We start from the raw sequence: 10,304 nt of genomic DNA, 5'->3' as shown, positions 1-10,304 counted from the left end.
TTTTGATATATATAAAAAAAACATAATACATAGAACGAAAGATAAAATGCTGTAATAAGACGCAGAGACCTGCCGAGTGCCGACTCCCGCCACCATTAATTTTTTATTATTTGAAAACTTGTAAGAAGAGGGGGTTGTTAACCTTAAGTTCAAACTTAAAACTTAAAAAGGGTAAAATATCAAATCAAAATAAATTTAAAAAATTCCCATCAATTTGTGCTTTATTATGTAAAAATTATGTAAATTAGATTATCATTTATTTTGTATTTTCCACCCCAAAAAAATAGTAATAATTCACAACCAAACTCAATGAAACATTGACCACCCCCCCCCCCCCCCTCCTCAAAATTTAATTAAAAAAAAAGAAAAAAAGAACTCATAAATCTCAAAATAAGATTCTCAATATTTTTGTCAACTTTGATTTGTTTTTATTTTTTTTACTTCTTCAAGATGACGTCACCATTATTCGAATCAACGGTTGGTTTTCAATGTCACAATCTGAAGATGTTAAAGATGTATTTTCACTCACACCTCCGTTGCATGTTAACATCTCTGCTTTCTTTGTTTGATGCTCCCAATCTGTGGTCCCCACCACATATAACATCAGCCCGGCATAACACACCTGGGCTGAAAGTAGCCCGAGCCAAAGCCCGATAAACCCCACTCTTAGCCCGAACCCAAGCCCAACCGCTATCGGCATTCCCACTAGATAAAACGCTCCTAAATTCACGTTGGCTGCAGTGGTTGGTTGGGCGGTTCCACGTACCACCCCACAGCCAACTGTCTGGGGACAATTCCCCAGCTCACATAACCCTATTATAGGTAGGGCTGATGATGTTAACTTTAGTATGTTTTTATCACGAGTAAACATTAAACCCCAGTTCTCTCTCATCGATGTCGCAAACAACATCGCCGATAACCCCATTAACCCTGCGAAAAACACCGACACCATCGTGGACACTCGTGCCTTATCTGGCCGGTTCGCTCCAAGCTCATTTCCGACCCGCGTCGACACCGCGAAACTAAGCGACGACGGGAACACGTACAACAACGCGGTCGTCTGGATTAATATCCCCATCGACGCGATCGTCGCGTTCGGGTCCGCGAGCAACCCGAACAACACTATCATGATCTCGTACCACCACCACTCGAGACAGACCGAGACGCAGCTCGGTGCTGCCAGCCGGACCAACGGGCCCCACCCGGAGAAACACTCCCGGGTAGGGTTGGTTCACGTGGGCAAATGCAACCCGGCCCACCACACGTACCCAATCACCGAAACCAACACCACGAAATTCGAGACTGATGACGACGTGGCGACACCAACCACCCCGAGACGGAAACGGAAAACTAGAATGTAATTTAATGGTAATTGGAGTAGTGTCCCGACGAGGGACGCTACCGTTAACGGAAAAGTGATGCCTTGTGCCCCAAGGTAAATGCGGGTCGGGTGGATAACCGAATTGGATACCAAATCGGGTAAAGTGAACACCAAATACGTGCGAGCCACACGTGCGATGTCAATATCTTGATGTAAATAAACCAAAATCCGTGTGGTGTTAAGCCACAATAATGCAATGGGTACACAATCCACAAGCAAAAAGAGAACCGTGCGGTGTAACGTTACCGATAACACCTTCATCCGGCGGGCCCCGAACGCTTGCGAACAAAGCGGTTCCATCCCGAGGGCCAGGCCGGATAGAACAGAGTATCCGGTAATGTTAGCGAAGGCTATCGCTAACGACCCCGCGGCCAGCTCGGTCTCCCCGAGCCGGCCGAGGAAGAGCATGGATATTATGGACCGTGTATAGAGAATCAAAGCGGTTAAAGCGATCGGGGACGAAAGCTTAAACAGAGCTGTACTTTCGTCCCAGATGTCGGACGGTGTGGGTATCAGCATAGAAATGCATACTTTACTATTATTATTATTATTATTATTACTATTACGGCTACTATTATTATTACTGATGCTGCTGGTAATAATATTGTTATTATTATTATTGCTACTGGTACTGATACTGTTGTCAGCTTTTTTGGTACTTTGGTATTGGGACATGGGAAGTGGTAATGAGTGGAGGTTGAGGTAGAGGTGGGGAGGTGATCTGAGGGGTTCATGGGTGGGCGGGGTGGTGTTCGGGTTACACATAGTGAAGATGGAGGGAAAGAGATACTCTCGTAGAGAGCACTCTAAGTGTGTTGTGTGTTGTGTGTTGTGTGTTGTTGTTTATCTGGTTTTGGTCTCAAAGAGGAGAGACATGTATTAATAGAGGGGAGGTGAGGGGTGAAAAGGAGGAAAAGAATTTTTTGTGTTATTATTATTATTATTATTATTATTATTATTATTATTATTATTATTATATTTTGTTTAGTTTCTTTTATGTTGATTGTTGATTGCTAATAGGACCACACATGTCATGAAATTATTAGGACTGTGGTTTGTGGTTTTAACTTGTTTACATAATTTGGTAAAACAAACAAGCTATGTTAGATTGGGTATGGGGCCGGAACGGGTTCATGTTAATAGTTTGAACGAGTGTGGTTCGGTACGGTTTTGGGCTAAAACCAAGTCGAAAACCAAAAATTTGGTTTTTGAAAATTTAAAACCATTCGGTTTCGGTTTCGGTTTCGGTTTTGGTTTTGGTTTGGTTTGGTTTTGGTTTTTATCATTAGACCGAAAAGAAAGTATCAAAAATAATGAATCTAAGTAGAAATAGTTTGTTAATCGTTAACTAATAGACTATTATATATTTGGCCAGAAGTATTTGAGTTACATGTATATTAAATTCTTTCGAATTACTTAAAATAAAAACTCATAAAATAAAAATCTAGAAATTCAGGTTGATTTGGTTTTTTCGGTTTTTGTTGCATGCAAAACCAAAACCAAAACCAAACCGTTAGTTTGGTTTTTACAAAAATATAAAACCAAACCGTCGGTTTGTTTTTGGTTCGTTTTTTGGGTTTGGATTTTTTGTGTTTTTATATTATTATTATTATTGTTTTATTTTGTTTTATTTAATTTCTTTTTTTTTTTTGGTTTACTGAGGAGGGGTGTTAATTAGTTATAGAAATAAACATATGAAATTGTTAGGATTTTGGTTTGTAGTTTTAACTTTTTTAATAATTAAACAGACAAGCTAAATCTGATTATCGGGTCAGAACGGGTTTAAGAAGATGCCACTAATATAGACTAAATTTAACGTCGGCTGAAATGAGTCGTTTTAGGAATATAAATATATATATATATACACACACGGAAAGTCGAAACCAGTTCGCTATTTTTATTTACATGACATATAGTGGCGTTAATTAGTTATAGAACAAACATGTCATAAAATAATTAGATTTCTGATTATTTTGTTTGACCAGTTTAATTGTTATATGCTTAATTTTAGTTTTGATAGTATGTTGGTTGCACCGATGGAAGTGGCATCGATGGTTGGTAACTGCATTGCTTGCGCTGGTGGTGGTGGTATGTGCGAAGGCGTTGCAATGATGGTGTTGTCGATAGTGGTGATTGCGTCGGTAGCGCAAATGCAATTAAGTGTTGGCGACAAATAATGGCAGTGTATGTTGCTTGCTCATTTGAACTAGCCTTAAGGTTGCATGTGTTTTATAAGTGAACCATTATGACCCTTAAACAAGTCGTGTTTCAAAGATCGTCATATTTATATTTAATTAAATAAGTCATGTTTCAAAGGTCGTCAAATAAATTGGTTTAAACTAGAGTAAAATATATGTTATAAGGTCAACCTATTTAACCCATGCATAACTCATCTATAATTTGATTATAACTCATTTACAAGTTGTTTGACTTGTTTAGATAACTGTTTAAAGTCTGAATGCACCAGATGTTTTTAACACATCATATTCAAGATCATCTTGTCTTCTTGAAGATGATTCTTTAACAACAAAACACACACCCTTGTAATCTCTTGAACCAGAGGTTAGAGCATGGTTGCCACGTGGTAGCATGATTGGTAAGAGCTTGTACATTATGTGTTGCATGTTTTATATACATCAACATGACTAGGTGCTTGAAAGTTTTATCTTATAGTCTTTTGGTCCAGACTGTAACCGACCAGTTCAAGACTAGTTTAGACTAGATTCATCATGGTTAGTTGTTTGGCTTGGATATACACACAAGATAGGACATACAGGGGTGTTATTCGGGCTGTATTTTCGGGTTTTGAGTTTTTCGGGTCAGGTTCTTTGGGTTCAAGAAATTTATTTTAAGTACTCATACTCGATCTCCCTCGGGTTATTTTGGTTTGGGTTTTATGAGTACGTGTCAATCAACCTAAAAATCGATATATATATATATATATATATATATATATATATATATATATATATATATATATATATAAGTTCAAGCAAATATATCATCTTCAAATTTTAACTTACATGAGCATGTAACAAAACACATAATCTAGTCGAAAGAGTCCGAAGAATGGTTCGATTGATGGAACGAATAACCGGTCGACCGATAAACTGAGTCCTAAAAACCGATTGATTGATTGAATAAATAGCCATATCTGATATCTGGAATTAATGAATGTTAGAATAATAATCGATATGTGGGGTTGGAATCAGGACATAGCAGGCGACTTAAAAAAGGAATTAGATATGCATCGATATTCATTGAATAAGCTAAGGCAGAAGATATAATAATTGAACAAAATACTTAGGCAAACTGGTTATTCGGGTTTACCCGAAACATATTAAAAAGTAATTCGGTACTTGACTAGTATTAGTTCGGGTTGTATTTCGGGTTCGTTAAATTCGGGTTAGGATTTCATGAGTACAAGTACTTTTGAGTTTGGACTAATAGTTATCCTGGTTAGGTTTTTTATTGCGATTAAAAATGACAGTCCCAACCCCCACACATATATATATATATAATTTTGTAGACATTGTATAAGGTTAAACCAAAAAATAATGGAAACAGGAATATCTTTTTGTTAGAATTAAGGGATACTTTGTTAATGGAGTGCTTAAATGTGTGTATATATATATATATATATATATAATTTTGTAGACATTGTATAAGGTTAAACCAAAAAATAATGGAAACAGGAATATCTTTTTGTTAGAATTAAGGGATACTTTGTTAATGGAGTGCTTAAATGTCAACTTTTTATTATTTGTATACTTTGTGTTATTCCTTAATGACTTTTTTGATGTTTTTATATTTTGAAACTTTAATTTTGTTTTAGTTAGAAATCATGAATAACTTGAGCCAAGTATTTTGGGTTAACGCCCCCACTCTAGATCATCAAAGAAAGTGTCATATTCCATTATACGATTGGGATAGGGGGCGTCATAGGGCAGGTTACCCCTTCGGGTGCTAATACTTTTTATGAAAAAGATACCTACTTGACAGTGAAGTGAAAACATTTTTCACTTTTTAATTCATTATCTCAGATGTATTTAATAAGCAAAACAGAAATAAAAGCCAACATCAATCAAAATTAGTGACAGAAATCTACCTATTTTTAATATCTTGTTATATTAATGTACATAAGTTTTAAATAAATATAATAAATTAGCTGTCAAAATTACAAAATTTTTATTTGCATAGTGTATTTTCCACGAACTCAAATTCACAATAATATTCGAAACGATCATACAAATCTATTAAAAAAAGACCTATTCGAGTACACGACTATGGATTGATCGTATGGACAATGTGGGGGGAGTACTATATGTACCTCTTCGTAGATATACTTTCATCCATGAAAACAAAATGTATACACGATTTTGTTTTTCATATATTTCATCGCTATTTAGTTAATTTTCAATACCAAGTACGCATATCAATTCAGGGGCGAACCTTATGAAGGAGCGGGGGTGTCCCAGGTCTTCGTAGGGTAAATCTTCACGATTTCATCCTAAAATATCTACAGCTATTGAACCCGATCACACCTCAGTAACTTCGGTCACCTCTATGACCTAGCCCAAGCTTCGCCATGCATAACAAGCTAAAATATTAACATGACCTACATTTTTATACAATATAAATATTTTATAATTATGACTTCGGTCTCCCTTATGACTTAGCACAAGCTTCGCCACTACATAACCCGACTAAAATATTAACATGATCTACATTTTATAGAATATAAATATTTTTATAATGATATTTTGTTTTTAGATCCTACAAGATAAATACATTTTTATGTAAATCAAGGAAACTACATCACGAAAGTGTAGTGTATGTATGTTACAAGAACACTAACATGACTAAGAACCCATATCAAGAAACCATAGTACATACGTGTCACAATAACGCTAACATGTAATGAACCCATATTCTTTTTATCTATATTTGTATGGTTGTTTGTATAATATTTTTTTATTTTTTCTTTACTACGATAGATCATTACACAAATCATCTATCTTTCTAATCTAATAAAGCAAAACCGTAATATGTTAGGGTGTGGTGTTTCTATGCCTCCTCACTATCGTTTTCTTGTGCAAAACGTCTGACCCATTTTACATATTTGCGGATCCTAGCCTCTTTCCAAGTTATCTGTCAGAGTTTTCAACTTTACATTTATCACTTTCGTTCTTTGTATTCATCAATTTCGTCTCAAATAATTTGATGTCAAGTTCAAAGTATAACCTACTCTTAGTTTGCCTTTAGCTGCCAATCATTGAATTGGAATGGGATTGATGATAATGACTTTTTGGTTAACATTTATTATCAAAATGGAAATAATGAATGGGTGTGCATCGGTCGGTTTTGACCTCAAAAAATAACTGTAATTAAATCAAAAAATATCGGACCTTTCGGTTAAGTCGCTTTCGGTTCTACATGTTGCTTAAATCTCCTAGTGGGATAATGAACTTTAATATCAAATTCTTAATTTTTTTATTTCATAATAGACATGAGAATTTTAATTTCAATTTCAATTCCAGTTGTTTATTGATAGACTAAAATAAGTGTGGTGGTCCTCATAATGGTCTTATGCAACTTTTGGGTGTTGACTACAAGTTTGTGTCCTTTGGTTAAAATAGATGTAAACTTAATAAAGTGGTGTTCGTGTGATGCGGCAGTGAACACAACACTTAGGTTGTTGATTTTAAGGGTGTGCACGGGACAGTTTGATTAAGTTTTGATCCATAATCATAATTAAAACCAAAATTTTCGGTTTTGTGCAACTAAATAAATCCGCTAAGGAACTTTGTTAAGGTACTCTTTTCTATTAATAAAGCTTTCTTTGACAACGCTTCTTTAGATAAACGTTTGGGACACAATGTTTTTTAAGAGTTCCAACCAATGTAGATTAAGTAGGATGGAAGGGTAGTTTCACCCTCATTCAAAGACTGTAAACTCTCTTAAGTGTCTTAAAATCGTGGCAAAATTACCTCCCCCCCCCCCCATGAGTTCATTTAGAAAGTAGTATATATTACAACTATTAAGGCCTTTACCTAATTGAAATATCAACAAAGGAATTGAAATGAAGTGCAAGTTCACACATAAATATGAAAGTGCAATGACAATTTTACCTCTCACCAAAATCAAAATTAATTGTAAACACTCATCACTAGTATGAGAAGATTTGGTAGACATAATTGAAACAAAACCAACTTAATTAAATAGGGATTCATGGTTACTAAGTTGAAGAACAATGCTAGGGGAAAAAAACTTGTAAAAAATGTGAGAAATATAAACAACAATGTTGAACCTTGAAGTATTGTCAAAATGTAGAAGACTCCAAAAATTTAGATCTTCTGCTCCTCTATTGTCAACTCAAAAACCCACTTGATTTAGGGCTGTAATCGAGCCGTGCCAAGCGGAGTCAGGGTGAGCCCAGGCTTGAGGTCGAGCTTAAACGAGCTGACTCAAACTCGGTTCGTTAACTTTATCAAGCTGAAACTCAAGCTCGAGCCGAGCTTGTTAATTTTTTAATTATTTTTTATGTTTATTTTTTTTACAAATATTGATATATAAATAAAAGATATAGTTTTTAATATCAACTAATATAAAATTTATAAACCAGAGAATTCATAACATTATATGTTTTATTTTTTTTATAACATTCTAAAGCTCGATTGGCATGATATATGTACTACTTTTATTTTTTCTTATTTTGCTATGCTATTGTTATATTATATATTAAAATTTAAGGTTTACTTTAAACGAGCCGAGCCAAGACCGAGAAACAAGCAGTCGAGCCAGGCTATTTTTCAGCCAAGCTTTTATCGAGCAATTCACAAGCCACAAATTTTCTGAATAGCTCAATAGAGTTAAATGATGCTTTTTATTCTCAAACCTCCAACTTTATTAGTGATTTTAAGTTTCTTTTCATAACACCCTTAAAACTTCACTTCTCAGCTTTATTTTGATTTTAAATCTCTTCTCATAACCTACTCAACACTTTATAAATTCATTCATTTACTTCAGTATTTGATTTCTTCATCCTTGTACCCATACATACATATAAACATTTATAAGTAAAAATGCTAGTTATAACAACATTTGTGTATGTATGAAGAGATCAGTGACATAAAATTTGGTATTTTTCATGTTTATCACTCTTGATGACAATACTTTCGCATAATGATTTTATTAATTACAAACTCGGTTATGGTAACAATGATACCACAGTGAGTGTTTGGACTTTGGACCAAAACAACGATCGTCTTTATATCTTTGTTAGTATGTAAGGAGTTGGAACCAGTGAGAAAGTTTGGCCCGAAAGTCACCCTGTTTTAGGGAGGCATGGTTGGAGTGGGGGACTTAATGCGTATAAAAATTTTGGTAAAATTTTTAGATACTTAGGATGTCATTTTTTATATTAAAAAGGGGTAATAAACTGTTTTTTTATCCATGTTTGGAACTAGTGAACTACGCCTGATGTCTTAATAAGCTTAGCTTTTCAACACGGGATATCAATTGTTCATACTAATTTTGACACTTTAGACATGGCTCATCCACAAACACAATCAAGAAGAAAACTTACCACTGTGGTTAAACTACTTTGAGTCAGGTTTCAAACATGAAACATTAAGGTAGTATTGCTATGAATGAATGGAAGATGAAATAGAATGAATCATTTTAAAGGAATAAATTAAAACATGTTTGGTTGTTATGTGTTAATGGAATGGATTATTTCTTAAGGAATGAAATTTCTTCCATTTATAGAATTTTCATTTCTTTAAGTATGGGTGTTTTTTATCCATTCCTTCAAGAAATGGAATAATAATAATAATAATAATAATAATAATAATAATAATCATTATTATTGTTATTATTGTTATTATATCAATGTTATATTATAATTATTGTTATATTATCAATATATACTATGTTACTATTATTAATGTCATTATTGTTTTGCATAATTTGGTGAGTTAGCGTTTCACAAAGTTTTTACGCTGTAATGCATGATTATAATATAGACTCGCACTTAAAACCTAAAGTATGTGTCTACAACACTTAGGTTGTTGATTTCAATATTTTTACGATTCAACATTGATTCAATGTTTTTACAATTATTTTTATTTGGTTAAATAATCTCGCTGTAATGTGCGGGTCTTAAAACTAGTTATTATGAATTTTTATATTATTATTTATATTATTTATTAATTATTATTATTTAATAATAATAATTATTAGGAAATAATAATAATAAAGTGAAGAATCATTTCATTCCTACATAGTAACCAAACATGCCAATGGAATGGTAATGATCCATTTCATTTCTTTGTCTATTTTATTATGACGTCAATTCCATTCCCTCATTCATTCAATTATACCATACCAAACAGACCCTAAGATCTCAAGCCTTAACCATCACCAATTCACCCATATGTTATTGAACCAAAAGGTCAACTGCAAGTAATGCACGGTTCATTGAGTGTAAAACCGAGTTATATAATATCCTTTAGTTAGTCACCCAAAAATATAATCGGGTTGGTTTTTCGAGTTATATTAGTTATTTTAACCATGCTATACTAACTCATATGGTGTAGTAACGATACTAAAGTTTTTTCATATCCTGATCAAGCATACTATAGCTATACTTATACATAAGATAAAATGGATACGAGGGGCGGCCCTGAGGAGAGGCGATGCGGACACCTGATCAGGACACGTTTTTTTTAGGGCTCAAAAATTTTTAAAAAAATTCTAATATTATCTTTATTTTTTAGAATACCTGGACACTTAAGCTCACTGTCATAATAAACTCATTTCAATAACATGATTTTGCTAATCGTTATGTATATAGCTATAAATTCAAGCGTTATTTTAAAAAAATAGTTTACATTATAGTTTGTTAAGGCCTAAAAGACAT

General features: G+C 33.8%; 1 pseudogene; it reads right to left on the bottom strand.

The window, feature by feature from the left end:
- Window positions 1-445: 445 nt before the first annotated feature.
- Window positions 446-2,146, bottom strand: LOC143598761 (protein DETOXIFICATION 51 pseudogene; annotated as a pseudogene).
- Window positions 2,147-10,304: the final 8,158 nt, after the last annotated feature.

The sequence above is a fragment of the Bidens hawaiensis genome, unplaced genomic scaffold (genome assembly GCF_021521415.1).
Source record: "Bidens hawaiensis isolate Kalapana, Puna unplaced genomic scaffold, B.hawaiensis_p1.1 tig00050801_1, whole genome shotgun sequence".
NCBI lineage: Eukaryota > Viridiplantae > Streptophyta > Magnoliopsida > Asterales > Asteraceae > Bidens > Bidens hawaiensis.
Note: the sequence above shows the minus strand (reverse complement) of the source record. Positions and strands in the feature narration are given on the sequence as shown.